Consider the following 16,965-nt stretch of genomic DNA (forward strand, 5'->3'; position numbering starts at 1 on the left):
GAGCTAGACACAGAGTGCTGGTTGGTGTGTGGTGTGTTTATGATCCCTTAGCTAGACATAAAAGTTCTCCAAGTCCCCACCAGATTAGCTAGATACAGAGTGCTGATTGGTGCACATACAATCCTCCAGCTAGATACAAAAGTTCTCCAAGTCCCCATCTGGCTCAGGAGCCCAGCTGGCTTCACCTAGTGGATCCTGCAGTGGGGCTGCAGGCGGAGTTGCCCGCCAGTCCTGGGCGGTGCCTGCATTCCTCAGTCCTTGGGCTGTCGATGGGACCGAGCGCCATGGAGCAGGGGGCAGTGCCTGTCGGGGAGGCTCTGGCCACAGATGGGGAGCTTAGACATGGTGGGCTGCAGGTCCTAAGCCCTGCCCCATGGGGAGGCAACTAGGGCCCGGGGAGAATTTGAGTGCAGCACCGGCGGGCCGGCACTGCTGGGGGACCTGGCGCAACCTCCACAGCTGGTGGCCCAGGTGCTAAGCCCCCCACTGCCCTGGGCTGGCGCCGCCAGCTGGCCGCTCCATGTGCCGGCCGGCTGAACCCATACCCGTGCCGGTGCCGGCTGTAACTTGCACTGGCCCGCGAGCGCCACACACAACCCCGGTTCCCTCCCGCGCCTCTCCCTCCACACCTCCCTGCAAGCAGTGGGAGGAGGCTCTGGCCTCAGCCAGCCCGGAGAGAGGCTCCCACTGTGCGGTGGCGGGCTGAAGGGTTCCTCAAGCGCCGCCAGAGTGGACACCAAGGCTGAGGAGGCTCTGAGAATGAGGGCTGCTAGCACATTGTCACGTCTCATTGTGATTGGCTATGTAAGGAAAAGTTAAAGGGATTTAAAAATATATATAATAGGCCGCGTGCGGTGGCTCAAGCCTGTAATCCCAGCACTTTGGGAGGCTGAGACAGGCGGATCACGAGGTCAGGAGATCGAGACCATCCTGGCTAACATGGTGAAACCCCGTCTCTACTAAAAAAAAAAAAATACAAAAAAAAAACTAACCGGGCGAGGTGGCGGGCGCCTGTAGTCCCAGCTACTTGGGAGGCTGAGGCAGGAGAATGGCGTAAACCCGGGAGGCGGAGCTTGCAGTGAGCTGAGATCGGGCCACTGCGCTCCAGCCTGGGCGACAGAGCGAGACTCCGTCTCAAAAAAAAAAAAAAAAAAAAAAAAAAAAAAAATATATATATATATATATATATAAAAAATAATGCTAACTGAAGCTTGAGTCAAGGGCTGAATTTCATATATTTTTATTTTGTTCCAGGTTGCTGCTTTTGCTCAGAGGATATCAATGACCCTAATGGTCTTTTTATTCAAGATAAAGTGACTTATTGCCTTTGTTGATTAACTGGACAAATTCAGGTTAGTGTATTTTGTGGACAGCACTTCCTTTTTCTAATTATGTGTTAATATTTTTGAGAAATAGATAATTTTGTGGTTAAAGCTACATGTTACGTACCAGTAAAGTAGAAAGGCCAAGTCAGTCTAAGCTCTGTTAAATTGTGTATTAGTTAAGAAACATTTTCTTACTGCCTACTGTGTACAATATTCACTGCATACATTGAAAAATATTTTACTTCCTTTTAAATAGTTTTGTAGTTTAAATTATGGGGCTGGATAAAAAGTTGTGGTTGAACGCGATACATTAACTTTTGGCATCGTTGTGTGGCATTTTTTGGTGCTAAAAATAAGCAACTCATCTTAAACATTTCTGACATTTTTAGTAGCTGACTTTTAAAGGTATTCTTGTCCAGATTTCAGTCCTACATTAACATTTTTATTTATTTTTAGCGTTCATTCTATTAATTTTGACATATATATGTCACCACAATTAAAGCATTTTCCAAACCTTCCAAATTTGCTCATGTTGCTCATTTGTAGTTAACCTCTCCTTATACCTCAATCCCTAGCAATCGCTGATCGCTTTCTATCCCTATAGTTTGCCTTTTCCAATATGTCATTTAATTGGAATCATCTAATATGTAGTTTTTAAATCCTGGCTTCTTTCACTTAGAATAATATATTTGAGATTTATTCATGTTGCTGTGTGCATCAGTAGTTGTGTATCAGTAGTATTTTTTTTTTTTTTTTTTTTTTATTGCTGAGTAGTGTTCCACTTTATGGATACCATAATTAGTTTATTCATTTACCTGTTTATGGATATTTAGGCTGTTTGTAGTTTCTGATGATCATAAAACTGCTGCAGTCATACATTAAAAAAATAAAAATGTGATTCTATGTTCTTTAAAAAATTTGGCCGGGCGTAGTGGCTCAAACCTGTAATCCCAGCACTTTGGGAGGCTGAGGTGGGCAGATCATGAGGTCAAGAGATCGAGACCATCCTGGCCGACATGGTGAAACCTTGTCTCTACTAAAAATACAAAAATTAGTTGGGTATGGTGTTGCATGCCTGTAGTCCCAGCTACTTGGTAGGCTGAGGCAGGAGAATCGCTTGAACTCAGGAGGCAGAGGTTGTGGTGAGGTGAGATTGCGCCATTGCACTCCAGCCTGGTGACAGAGTGAGACTCTGTCTTAAAAAAAAAATTTTTTTTTTTTTGCATTGATATATATTAGATGTATGTATTTATTTTCAGGGTACATGTGATAATTTAATACCTTTATGTAATCAAATCAGTAATTGGAATATCCATGAACTTAAATATTCATTTTTTCTTTATATTAAGAACATTTTAATTATTCTCTTTCCTAGCTATTTTGAAAGGTACAGTCAACAAAGGTTAACTATAATCACCCTATTGATCTATTGAGCACCAGGTCTTATTTCTTCTAAGTGTATGGTGTATGTTTGTACCCATTAATCAACCTTTCTTCATCCCCCGACCCCATATACTTTTTACTAATAGAAGTTACTTTTTGTTGTTGCTAATATTAAAGAGCGGTAATGATTTAACTATTGCCTTTTAGGCTGTGGTTGCATTTCTTTTTAAAAATGTTATTAAAACGTAAGGAGAACACAACGGACATCGTGGCTATGGGAAGAAACTTGCAATTTATGGTCATTTTGAGTACAGAAAGAGAAATGATGTAAAATTATTAGAAAGGGGATCTATTGGAACTTGTGGTGTTTCCTGATTTTGGAGATAATAGGTAGCCTTCTTGAATATATGGTAGATCAGAAATATACAGATAGATTAATATCGTTAAACCTTATATAGGTAGCTTCAAAAGTCATCTATAAAAGTCAAGTACATTAGAATTCTTCTATATTAAAAACATACTTAAACAGGGTAAAGGTTGGGCATGCAAAAGTCAATTTAAACTTTCTTGAATGAATATGTAGGATGAAAGGATAGAAACTGTCTTTCTGCCTTGGGGAAATTAATGACCTCAAAAAGTAGCTTGAAACCCTATTTGAATATTTATAAGGAAACTGTAGTTCATTATTTGTTATAGAAATAAAAAGGTCTTGAGAAAGTATTATGCTCTGACTGAGAAAATGTTGGATGGTTTAGACTCTAGCTTCTAAGCCTGGACACTAAAAGACTTACTGCAACTTTAAACTGTTTTCTTGTTTCTGAACATGTTTAGTTGAATTATGTAACTTTCATAGTATCTCTATAGATAAGTGGCCTGCCGTATTGTGTTCTCCGAAAACATTTTTTTAAAACTTTTTTTTCCTTTCATTTCTTTTTCTTTTTTTTTTTTGAGACGGAGTCTCGCTCTGTCGCCCAGGCTGGAGTGCAGTGGCCGGATCTCAGCTCACTGCAAGCTCCGCCTCCCGGGTTCACACCATTCTCCTGCCTCAGCCTCCCGAGTAGCTGGGATTACAAATGTGTGCCACCATGTCCAGCTAAGTTTTGTATTTTTAGAAGAGATGGGGTTTTGCTATGTTGGCTAGGCTGGTCTTGAACTTCTTGGCTCAAGCAGTCTGCCCGCCTCAGCCTCCTGAAGTGCTAGGATTATAGATGTGAGGCGCCGTGGTCAGAGAGCATTTCTTAAATAGAAAAAACATTTTAGGCAGAGTCAGAGCATTTTAGAGATACTTCTGAAAGAGAATAGTTATCTATTCAGTGGGCAAATGCAACACAGAGTCAAAGATAATGCTGTGCTCAGAAGTCATGATTTCTTCAGGATTTTAGGGTATTTAGATTTTAAACCACAATTCTAAGGTCAATATTTATGTAAAGTATTTATGAAAATAAAAGCGATATTTAAATTTAAATTTAATATGCTTTAATTCACATAAAATATTTTGAGGTTGTTAAAAAATAAAGTTTAGATTTTTCTAGCTATATATTCAATATAAGCATTTTTTTTAATATTTGAAAATTGAGATCCTATCTTGCACTGTTTAAATAGTAGCCCATTTAACTTAAAATTAACTGCAAAAGAAATAAACAAAAACTGAGTTTTTGTAAAGAATATTAAATTGAGTAATTTAACTTTATCCCATCCATTAGGTTAAGCAGTGATCCCAGGATAAAGAGAGAGAGACAGAATGATGAGTAAAATGAACGCTACACTGCAATGTCTCCAGATAGCTGTATGAGTAAAAGCTTACTATCTTACCTCTCTGGGTCTTTATTTTCTTATTTTAAAAAAAGGCATTAAGGTCCACATTAAAGTCAGGTAATATTGGTGAAGTTTAAAACTACTAGTCTCTTTTATTTCATGAACACTGCCAGGCATTGGAAATTAGTGATAAAACTTGATTCACTGTGAGAAACAGCCAAAAAATAATTAAAAAAAAATAGCATTTTATTTTAAAGTTAAAAAATAATAAAATAAAAATAAAAACTTGTTTGAGAGACTTTTCTAGAAATGGAACATTTTAAAATGAAAATAGGATCCAAATATCTAAGTATTTACTTTTGATATTTGATATATAGGCTTGTTATAAGATTGTGACTCTGCTGAAGTGGTTTTAGTTTATACAGATTTTTGAGAGAAGAAAGTGTACCTTTTTGCTCTATGTATTTTCTTTGGAAACATCTTCTCATTGTATTGTACCAATTTCATCTTGATTCTCTAAGAATCTTTTTAGTCTTTTAGGACAAAGGAAATAGGTATTGAGAGACATTTCTCTTCAATCTTATGGGTCTCTTCTGTTTCTGCACATTTGCTGAGCAGAGTACTGATAGCTTTTGTTGGGGGCTATCTTTTTCAAAGAAATCTATTTAGCAAACAGCCTAGGAAGATAGAAATAGTGCTTCCATTAGGACAGATGGCACATTTCTTTGCTGGCCGGGATAATTACGATAATCTCTCTGGGAAAAGGTTGGGCATTTTTGCTTGTAGCTCCTTTTAAAGATTGGAGTTTCGTAAGCTTAGGTTTTCTTGTCCTGCAGTGCAACCCACAGTATGTGCACTTGGTTTTCCTTTTATTGGCCTTTAGGAATTAGAGCTTGAGGAACCAGTACAAAATATGGTACTCTGTCTATGTTGTTGTTGTGAGTAGTAAACTGTTCTTTGTTTCTGACCTAGGAGTGTTATAACTTCTGCCAGGATTATCTGATGCTAGTTTATGAGATATCACTAACACAACCTATTGATAAAACAAAGCTGAGTTTATTGCTTATTGTGGTAAGGGAGAACACCACCTTAAGAGATCTTTGGTAGTGTCTTAGGTCAAAATTTGAGAATTTGAAGTTCGGTTTAAGTTGGATCTTTCAGTGGTGGTGATGAGGCTTGATTAGGATTGGGTAGGTGTCATGATAAAACAGTTTAGGTTTGGTTGAAACAGTAAGATAAAGATTTTGAAAACTGCCGGAGAGTTGATGGGTCTTTCCAGAAGGTCTGTAGTGAACAATCACATTATATTTCTGCAAGAGTCTCCTAGAATAGCAGTTATGCTAATTAAGACAGTGGACTGGTAAAGTCATGTTAATGTACCTAGAAAGTTGTGTGTGTGAGTGTATTAGTTTTCTAGGGCTGCTATAACAAAGCACCGTAAACTGGGTGGCTTAATATAACAGAAATTTATTCTTTCACAGTTTTGGAGGTTAGCAGTCTGAAATCAAGGTGTTGGCAGGGCCACGCTCTCTCTGAAGGCTCTAGGTAAGAATCCTTTTCTTCTTCTTTTAGGTTATGGTGGATGCCAGAAATCCTTAGTGTTTCTTGACTTGTGGTAGCATAACTCCAATATCTACCTCAGTATTCACATGACATCTTCCCTCTGTGGGTGTTTGTGTTCAAATTTCCTTCTTATAAGAATTCCAGTCATGTATTAGGGTCTGTCCTAATCCAAAATGACATTATACCAACTTGATTATATCTGCAAAGACCCTATTTCCAGCAGTTATAAATTTTGGGAGGACACTTATTCAACTCAGTATGGGGGACGTGTAGTTTCAGTCTTCAGTGTCCAAACTGTAGGTACATGGTGTTTGCTCTCAGTGTCCATGAAACTATGGTAGACTGATGTTAGCTTGCATGTAGGGTAAAATCTTAGGTTCTTCAGAGTTCTTGACAACCGCATGGTATAGTAGAAAGAAAATCAGTTTGGACATCCTTACCTTAGTTCTGCTCTGCATCCTTACCTTAGTTCTGCATCCTTACCTTAGTTCTGCTGTGTTATTAACTAGCTTAAGAAAGTTACTGTCTTCTTCAGCTATTAGGTTGTTACTGATACACCAGGAGTTCAGTCTAGGTCCTGCTGCTTGCTGCATAGAAAGCCAATCACTGAGACAACGAGTATTGCCAAGGAAGAAGGCTTTAATCAGGTGCAGCAGCTGAGAAGATGGGAGCTCAGTCTCAATTTCATCTCCCTGACTGACTAAAACCAAGGTTTATATAGCAGAGAAGAAATATAACAATGTGTAAGAAAACAGGAACTTGGGAGGGGCAAGGAAGCAATATTGGTGAATGAGGGGTCTGGCATCTGGTGAGGTGATTTGGTTTCAGTTCTTTGATACTTTTTCTGCCAAAAGAACTGTCTGTGAGACTACTGGGTTCGTTTCAGTTTCCTTATAGATAAAATTTGAGGCCTGAGGAAGAGAAGAAGAGTAAACCAAATGATCTTTAGGACATATCTAGTTCTCAGATTCTAAAGTTTTATAATTGTTGAGTGCCTGCTATATACCATATTAATATTAGTCTTGCTGGAGTCACAAAATATAAAGGGAATAGAAAATGCGTTAAGTGCTAATCAGATAGACTCTAACTTGTGAATGTAGCATGCATAAATTAATTTGTTTTGTTTATTTGGGTGAAGCTAATTCATGAAGATATTAGGTAAACATGCTGTTTGCCCTGATCTCTCTGACTTACCATTTTGGTTTTCAACTTGAATAGTGTATTTGGAAGAGGAGCATTCTGCAGGTCACTTAAAGTTAGAAAAATGCTGCACCCTCAGGCTGAGTTCACAAAATGAAATAACCTTTCCTGAAGTGAATATGAGAATGTGGTCCTGCCTTCGTTGCCCACGTTTGTCTCTCATGTCATTCTTGTGGTTGAGAGATTTTAGAAAAATTCTTACTAGAGAATGGTAATAGTACTGTGAGGTGGCGCATGGTGTTAGAATTCTAGGTGTAAGTTATTCATATGCTATTGAGTTTTCTTTATGTTTTAAATAGGTCACTGTAGTATGGTATTTGAATTCTTTCTTTGAATCATGTTGAAAGTATGTAATAATTACTTCATAGAGATATTGTGGGCACTAAAAAATTCTTTGGTACCACCAAAACCCCCTGTGGTCGTGTATGTGCTTGTTCTTTGAAGTTACAAATGAACAATGACTAGATATTGATGATAAGTATAAGTACAGGTTGAACCAGTATTTTTAGATCTGGACAAAAGTTACTGAAGTAGGAGAAAAGAGGGATTTTTATTCATTCCATATGGAAGAAATTCAAAACCATATACTAGGGGGTGATGGGATTCTCTCACCACTTCCTGTATGTAGCCCTTCCATCACGCACAAATTGTACTGAATGTTTTCATAGTGGATATTTGGGCAATTCAGAGACTCTCACTAGACCTTGTAACAATGGTAATGTATTTGATTAATTTTAGAAGATACATTAGAATATAGAATTAGCAGTAACACTCCAGCAATACCTGAAATAAAATGTATTAAAATAGACAGAATATAGAAATTAAATAGACACTATAATTACAATAATAAAAAGATATACCTCTATCATATTTCTATTTACATTTATATTCTAGTCAATTAAAAGAGTAGGAGAATTTTTTATCTTTCTGTCTTTATTTATTTTTTTGAGACAGAGCCTCACTCCATCGCCCAGGTTGGCGTACATTGACGCAGTCATGGCTCACTGCAGCCTTGACCTCCTTGGCTCAGGTGATTCTCCCACCTCAGCCTCCTGAGTTGCTGTGATTGCAGGTGCACATGCACACACCACCATGCCTGGCTAATTTATTATATTTTTTGTGGAGATGGAGTTTTGCCATGTTGCCCAGGCTGATCTTGAACTCCTGTGCTCAAGCAATTTCCCCACCTCAGTCTCCCAAAGTGCTGGGAGCCACCGTGCCTGGCTAATATATTTTCTTAACGTTAAAGAAAAGAATGTTAAGGAGTTACTCAGAAAGAGTAACTTGACCTTTTGGTGTGGGCTATTTTGATGATTCTTGGGAAGATTTTCTTTTTTTCTTCATTCCTGGGGCCGTGGTGGCTGATCATCCAAGCTTGGATGAAACTCTGTTCCTTGTGCTTTTCCTTCTCATTTTAGGCTTTGGAGTTGGTATACTTATATTACCAAGAAAATAATGTTCCTCCAACTTACAAGAAATATTTTTTAGTTTCAGAGAATTATGAGTTGGTAAAGATTGAAAAAGATGGTATGGATGTGTTTGAATTATTCACTTTTATGATGTGTAGTCTTCACTTTTCATGTTGTGTTTTGTTGGACTCAAAGATGCTTGAGAAATTAAAGAGATTCTCCCTGGCTCCCCCAGCCACCCCTGCAGCCCTGTTGGGGAAAAAAGGAAACAAAGGAGGAAAACCATGTTGAACACATTTTTTCTTAAGCACCTATAATGAATTGGAGTTTTTAAAAAATAGATTTTATTTCTTAGGGCAGTTTTAGGTTTACAGAGAAATGGAACAGAAAGTACAGAGAGTTCCCAAATATCCCCCCCCTTTATCTTACAATCTGTAATAATTGCTTATTATTTCCAGGAGTTTGTTGGTCAGTACTTTGGGTTTTTTTTTTTTTTTTTTTTTTTAAACGTAGATGATCATGTCATCTGCAAACAGAGAGTTTTATTTCTTCCTTCCCAATTTGTGTACCTTTTATGTCCTTTTCTTGTCTCGTTGCATTAACTAAGATGCCCAATATGATGTTGAATAGGAGTGGTAAGAAGGGAAGTCCTTGCTTTGTTCCTGATCCTAGGGAGAAAGCATCTGGTTTCTCACTATTGGGTATGGTGTTTGCTGTAAGTTTTTTGTAAATTTTATTTATCAAGTGGAGGAAATCCTCCTCTATTTCTAGTTTGCTGAGAACTTGTGATTATTAATTGATGTAGAATTTTATCAAATACTTTTAGTGCATCTATTGATATGATCTGATTGTAAGATTTTTTTTCTGTTTCCTGGATTACATTAATTGATTTTTAGATGTTGAACCTACCTTGTATACTTGGAATATACTCTACTTGGTTGTGGTGTATAATGTGATTTGCTAAGATTTTTGAGAACATTTGCCTCTGTGTTCATGAAGGATACTGTTCTGTGATTTTCCTTTCTTGTAAGGCTGTTGCCTGGGCTTATTATCAGGGTAATGTTGGCCTCTGAGAATGAGTTAGGAAGTGCTCACTCTGCTTCTACAGATTGTAGAATATTGGTATCATTTGTTCCTTAAATAGTTGATAGAATTCGTGAGTGAATTATCTGAGTGTGTTGCTTTCTGTTTTGGAAGATTATTAATTATTTATTCAGTTTTTATAAATTGATTTAGGTTTATTCAGATTATTTGTTTCTTCTTGTGTGAATTTTGGTAGATTGTGTCTTTTAAGGGATTAGTCCATTTCACTTAAGTTATCAAATTTAAGGGCATCGAACCAGCTTCGAGTCTTGTTGATTTTCTTTGTTTCCCTGTTTTCCATTTTGCTCTGATTTTTACTTTCTTCTGCTTCCTTTGGATTTAATTTGTTCATTTTCTAGTTTCCTAAATTAAAAGCTTAGATGATTAATTTTACCTTTCTTCTTTTTTAACATATACATTCAATGCTAAAAATTAATCTCTTCATCCTGCTTTGCTGCATTCTGTATTTATTTATTTATTTATTTACTTATTTGTGAAATGGGGTCTCATTATGTTACCTAGGCTGGTCTGGAACTCCTAGCCTCAAGTGATCCTCCTGTTTTAGCCTCCCAAAGTGCTGGGATTACATGCATGAGCCACTGCGCCCGGCCATAAATTTTGGTGTTATTTTCATGTACACTTAGTTTAAAATATTTTATAATTTCTCAAGACTATTTTTTTGACCTTTAGGTGTAAGTGAGCTGTTTAAACATCTCTAAAAATTTTCCAGCCATGTTTTTGTTTAACTAGTTTAATTCCATTGTGGTTTGTCTAGTTGTATGGTGTCTATTCTTTAAAATTTGTTAAGGTATATTTTGTAGTCTGTCTTTGTGAAATGTTCCCTGTGGATTTGAGAAGAATGTGTATACTGCTGTTGCAAGATGAAGTGTTCTATAAATGTTGGTTAGATCCAGTTGATTGATGGTGTCCTCAGTTCTACCACACCTTCCTGATTTTCTGCTTCTGTCAATTACTGATAGAGGGTTGCTGAAGCTCCAACTATAATATTGAATTCATGTGTTTCTCCTTGTAGTTCTATCAGTTTTTATTATACCTTATGTATTTTGACACTCTGTTGTTAGTTACATACATATGAAGATAATTATGTCTTCTTGGTGAATAATAACAGATTGATCATCTGTTGTTATGTAATGCACCTCTATCACTGATAATTTTTCTTGGCCTGAAGCATGCTCTTTCTGAAATTTATATAGCCATTCCAGGTTTCTTTTGATTAGGTTTAGTGTAGCCTATCTTTCTGCATCCCTTTACTTTTAATCTGTTTTCATCTTTGTATTTAGAGTGGGATTTTTGTAGACATCATATAGTAGGGTCTTGTCATTTGATTTACTCTTGACAGCACGTGTCTCTTAACTGGTGTATTTAGAACACAGATGTTTAAAGTAATTATTCATATAGTTGGATTAATATCTACTGTATTTATAACTGTTTTCTACTCATTGTCCTTTTTCTCTTTTTGTCTTTCACTTTGTCTCTGCCTTCTTCATTGTAATTGACCATTTTATATAATTCCATTTTGTCTCCTGTTTTAAAATATATATTATACTTATTTAAAATTATTTTTTAGGCTGGGCATGGTGGTTCATGCCTGTAATCCCAGCACTTTGGGGAGGCCAAGGTGGGTGGATCACTGAGGTCAGGAGTTTGAGACTAGCCTGGCCAACATGGTGAAACCCTGTCTCTACTAAAAATAAAAAAATTAGCCAGGTGTGGTGGCAGGCGCCTGTAATCCCAGCTACTCAGGAGGCTGAGGCAGGAGAATTGCTTGAACCCAGGAGGTGGAGGTTGCAATGAGCCAAGATCATACTACTGCACCCAAATCTGTCTCAAAAAAAAAAAAAAAAAAGAATAAAATGAAATTATTTTAGTGGTTGCCCCAGAGTTTGCAATAATTGCACAGTTAAACTAATCCAAGTTCACTTTTGAAATAACACTATACCACTTCATGGGTAGTGCAAATACCTTGTAACAGTGTCAGTTCCTTTTTCCCATTCCTTATAACGTTACTTTTATTTGTTTCGCTTTTCTATAATTTACGGTCACAAAATATATTGTTGCTATGATTATTTTGAACAAGTTGTTATCTGTTAGATGAATTAAGGATCAGAAAAACAAAAGATTTAATTTTACCTTTATTTTTTTCTCTACACTCTTCCTTTCTTTTTGTAATCCATATTTCTGATCTATATAATTTTCCTTCTTTGTGAATAACTTCTGTTAACATTTTTTGCAAGTCATGTTTATTGGATTTCATTTCTCCCAGTTTTTATTTGAGAAAGTCTTTATTTCTTCGTCACTTTCGAAGGATAATTTTGCTGGGATTCTACGGGAATTCTAGTTTGGTGTTTTTAAAAACAGTCCAGAGGTTTATTCTTATTTTATTTTATTATTTCATTTTATTTTTTTGAGACAGAGTCTCACTCTGTCACCCAGGCTGGAGTGCTGTGATACTGTCTTGGCTCACTGCAACCACCGACTCCCGGTTTCAAGTGATTGTCCTGCCTCAGCCTCCTAAGTAGCTGGGACTACTGGTGTGCGCCACTATGCCTGGCTAATTTTTTGTATTTCTTTTTTTTTTTTTTTTTTTTTTGAGACAGAGTCTTGCACTGTTGCCCAGTCTGGAGTGCAGTGGTGTGATCTTGGCTGATTGCAACCTCCGCCTCCTGGGTTGAAGCGATTCTCCTGCCTCAGCCTTTTGAGTAGCTGGAATTATAGGCGCCCACCACCACGCTTGGCTAATTTTTTGTATTTTTAGTAGAGATGGGGTTTGACTATGTTGGCCAGGCTGGTCTCGAACTCCTGACCTCATGTTCGCCCACCTTGGCTTCCCAAAGTGCTGGGATTACAGGTGTGAGCCACTATGCCCAGCCAGTCCAGAGGTCTTTTATTTTTTTTTTTACACCTGTTATGCTGTGAATTCATAGGGAATAGGTTCCAGCAGCTTAGGCTCCTTCCCATTGGTTCTCACAAAGTGTGCTTCTCTGGATGGAGCAGGCTGGTGCTTCAGTTGAACCCAGGTACCTTTCTCTTTGGCTTCTTTGTTTTTCCAATCATTTTCCTTTATGCGTTTCAGGAAGCTGTCTTGGCTCTTAGAGTGCTTAATGTGCTCAATATGCACATTAATTCTCTTGGCAAGAATCTTGCCCTTGTTTGTTTACAAGTTTTTTATAATACCAACAGCATGCTGGGTAACGTATTTGTTTGCAACTTGTTTACAATGCCAACAACATGCTGAGCAGCACTACAGACTCCTCCAGTTTTGCCATGATAACACTTGTGGAGCATTCCTTTTTGAACAGTACCCATTCCCTTGATGTCTACAATATCACCTTTCTTACAGATTCACATACATGTAGCCAAAGGAACAACTCCATGTTTAGTAAAAGGCCTAGAGAACATATATTGGGTGTCTCTTCTCTTTCCCTTTGTGTTCGTCGTTTTGGCGAATTAGTGAAAAATGGTGGTTCCCGCCGAAAGGTTGGATTTTTTTTTTTTTTAAACGCTAAATATTTCACTTCACTCTTTTTGCTTGCGTGGCTTCTGAAGAGAAAGTTTGATCTAATTCTTATCTTTATTTCTCTGTGGATAAGATGTTTTGTGTGTGTGTTGTTTTTTTCCTTTACCTCTTGCTTCTTTCGAGATACCTTATTGGTCTTGAAGTTAATAAGTAAAAAATTAAAGTTTGCTTTTGATTTACTTTCCTCTGTCTGATTTTCTGCAGCTTCACTATCATTTGTCTGTGGAAATATTTTGGTATTTATCTTGCTTGGTATTCTTTGAACTTCCTGGTTTGGTGTTTCTTACTAAAGACATTCTTTCCTGTTACAGTGTTATTGATTTGTACACTCTCCTTCCTCACCTCCCCCCTTCACTGTTTTTTCCTACTCTTTCCTCTTCCTTTCTTTCCACAGGATCTCACTCTGTCACCCTGGCTGGAGTGCAGTAGTGGCATCATCATAACTCACTGCATTCTTGAATTCCTAGGCTCAAGTGATTCTCCCTCCTCAGCTTCTCAAGTAGCTAGGACTACAGGTGTGTGCCACCATGCCTGGCAATTAAAAAAAAAAATCATAGAGACAGGGTCTCCAGTGTTGCCCAGGCCGGTCATAGAAAAAAGAACTTAGCTGGGCATGGTGGCATGCACCTGTAGTCCTACCTGCTTGGGAAGCTGTGGCAGGAAGATTGCTTGTGCCTAGGAGTTCAAGGCTACAGGGAGCTGTGGATCACCACTGTACTCCAGACTGGGTAACAGTGAGACCCTGTCTCAAAACATATTTAAAAAAAAAATTCCTGGTGATAATTTGATAATTCCTGGTAAAAATTCCTGCCACATCCGAGTCTGTTTTCGAGGCTTGCTTTGTTTCTTCAGATTGTATTTTTTGCCTTTACAGTGCCTCATAATTTTTTTTCATAGCCAGACAGAATGTAGCAGGTAAAAGGAACTGAGGTAAATAGGCCTTTAGGGTGAGGTTTTATGTTTGTCTGTTTAGAAGTCAGGCTGTATTTAGTGTTTGCTCTGGCTGTGGTATCAGAGGCAAATGTTACAGGATCTTTAAGGTGTTGCTTTTCTGGCTAGAAACCTCTGTGGCCGGTGGCGCCTTTGCCTGAGTTCTTGTCCTGTGTCCAGGAAGAATGAGGTATGCAGACAAGTGGAGGGTGAGCAAGACAAAGAGAAGCTTTACTGAGTGTTAGAACAGCTCAGATGAGAGCTGCAGAGGGCAGCCCCTCTCTGTAGGCAGGTCCTCTCATCCAGTGTTCAGCTGTCAGCAGAGAGAAGGCCCTGGAGTGAGTGACTCCTCTCTGCAAGCAGGTCCCCATTGACTTCCCAGCTCTCAGCAGAGAGGAGAGGTCCTCTGCCCTGCCCTGGCTGATGCCGAGGCTTTTATGGACTTCAGTGGGGAGGAAGTGTGCGCCAGTTGGTACATCGGTGGCTATGGGTGGGCTGGAAAAGGCACCACAAGCCACCACTGCAGTCTGCGGGTTTGGCAGCCGGGTCCCCAACCTTCAGGCCCTCCCTGGCCTGAAGGTGGGGTCTTACTGGGGACCTGCCCCCTTCCACCCAGGAGCCTGTCTGCCTCCTGCCACCTTCCATGGTTCCCAGGCTGCTTGTGCCAAGGGGCACCTGCCCACCAGCATGGAGCAGCTCTCCACCTCAGCTTCCCCACAGGGGGCCTAGGCGGCAGGGTCTGAGCATGCGCATATCCTGTTGGGCTGTGATGGTGTCCAGGCTTGGCTCCAACCCTGCTCTGAGAACCTGCCAGATTGGAGCCGGTACGGGAAGTGGCAGCGGGAACAGGCATTTCCGAGCCTGTGAAGGCAAGGGGGGGCCTTCCCGAGCCCACAAGAGCACAAGGAGGCCTGGGTCCACAACCCTGACTTGGGTAGCTGCAGCTGTGTGGGGTTGGGAGACAGGGCTCCTGCCTGTTTCCAGTCCCCAAGAGCACATGGAGGCCTGGGTCTACCACCCAGGCTTGGGTGGCTTGGGCTGCTGCCTGCTCCTGGCTCCCACTGGCACTGTGGAGCATGCAGCCCTGGCTCCACCCCCTTTCATCCTGGGGCAGGGGCTCCAGATCCTTGCTGGGCCTGGGCTGGGATCTGGGGCAGAGGTGACATCACCGGGAGCTACCCCAGTTGCCTTGGCACTCGAGTGGCCCAGGCAGAGCAGATCACTGTCCGGCCTGGCTGTTGGGAGTGGCAGGCTCAGCAGTTGCCTGACGTGGGGTGGACCCTAGGGATGTGGCCCCAGGCAGCCCTGCACAGAGCCTCCTCCTGGGGCCCAGGAACCTGGCACCCTCAGCAGGTGGGTGCAGTGGCTGTGTCACTGGCCGGTCCCTGAAGTGGGCACCGCTCCTACTTCCCGCCTCAGGCCCCTGAGGCTCAGATTCAGCTCTGCATTGGGCCCCTGTCTGCTTGACTGTGCTGCACTGAGGGCGGCGGGCTGTTGAGAGAGGGGGTCTGTCTGCCTCTCCCTGTGCCTTCCCTGTACCAGAAAGCCACTGCCGTCACTATCAGAGGCTAAAATTTCTTCTAGTGTCGTTGCTTTTATCTGCCCTGTAGTCTTTGGGTTTTTGTCAAGAATCCTTAAAAGGGGTCTGAGGCTTGCAGGTTTTTAAGTTGTAATCCTGTGTTGTACAAGAGCTGTATTGATGTAGTGGTAAGGGTAGAGGTATAAGGGGGAAAGTTCTGCAGGCCTGTAATTAGATCTCAGGACTGTAGAACTTTCCCCCTCACCTCTGCCCTCTACCAACTGTGAGCCTGAGTTGGGTATCTTTCTCTTTTTCCCTGTCAAAGGATATATGGGGCTAGAGTTGGGTATTGCCCTTCCCTCAGGTTGGTTAAGCACTGTAAAACCCTAGTAGGTTAGGCAATCTAAAAGCCCAGTTGGTTAGGTTCTGGTAAAATAGTTTCCTTTACTGGAATGCCTTTTGATAGAAACAAAGTCCCTGGCATATTTCAAAAATGTTTTTCTTCTTACCCTGCTGCCGGCAGGAGGGGATTTTTTCAGATCTTTGCCACGAGAACCTGGTAGGGCTTCTGCAGGTAAAACTCAGGAAAGTATGGGGACCCCTCTAAGACTGGTCTGCTTGCAGTTTTTAACTCTCAAGCCAGTCTACAATTACTGTTTCAAGTGTTCCTACTGATGCTGGCTTCAGTTGAGAGCTTGTATTCCTGGGCTTCTGCTTCCCGCACACTGTGATTCTCTGTATCTGCCTGCCTGTCTCTCCAGGTTTTAGAGCAGCAGTTTGCCCTCTGGACCTCAATTCTCTGATGGCTCTAAGAAGAGTTGTTGATTATCAGTTTTTTTCCCCCCAGCTTTTTTTCTTGTTGTGAGGTTGGGAGTGATGAATTAAAAGCTTTTTACAACCATACTTAAGGTTATTTTTTTGACAATTTTTGATGCTTTTGTAATTAGTCAAAAGACTTATTACAGTGTCCTTTATCTGATTTGGCAGTATTGTTCATTAAGAATTTTATTTCTTCCTGACATCAGGTCTGCACATTTTGGGGATAATGTATTCTAATTTGCAAGAAAGATTTAAAAACTCCTCCAGAGGGAAGTTGATCATAGGACTGATTATTATTATTGATGAGTTGACTGCCTTGTTTTATGTTGCTATATAGGAATACCTGAGGCTGGTAATTTATAAAGAGTTTGATTTACCACACAGTTCTGCAGGCTGTACAAGAAGTATGGCACCGGGATCTGCTTCTAGTGGGCGCCTTAG

At 40.1% G+C, this 16,965-nt stretch overlaps 1 protein-coding gene and 1 pseudogene across 6 annotated transcripts in view; one reads left to right on the plus strand and one right to left on the minus strand.

The window, feature by feature from the left end:
• The window catches only part of FUT8 (fucosyltransferase 8), a 352,844-nt gene that overhangs the window by 61,677 nt on the left and 274,202 nt on the right, over positions 1-16,965 (plus strand). For 5 of the 6 annotated variants that reach the window (XM_025391950.1, XM_025391955.1, XM_025391952.1 and 2 more), the window contains one exon: positions 1,255-1,352. The exons of the other annotated variant lie outside the window; for it this stretch is intronic. The gene's annotated coding sequence lies outside the window, so the exon portion shown is untranslated. The remainder of the gene's footprint in view (positions 1-1,254; positions 1,353-16,965) is intronic. 6 annotated transcript variants of the gene reach the window in all.
• On the minus strand, positions 12,645-13,186 carry LOC112628399 (annotated as a pseudogene).

The sequence above is a fragment of the Theropithecus gelada genome, chromosome 7b, assembly GCF_003255815.1.
Source record: "Theropithecus gelada isolate Dixy chromosome 7b, Tgel_1.0, whole genome shotgun sequence".
NCBI classification, from domain to species: domain Eukaryota; kingdom Metazoa; phylum Chordata; class Mammalia; order Primates; family Cercopithecidae; genus Theropithecus; species Theropithecus gelada.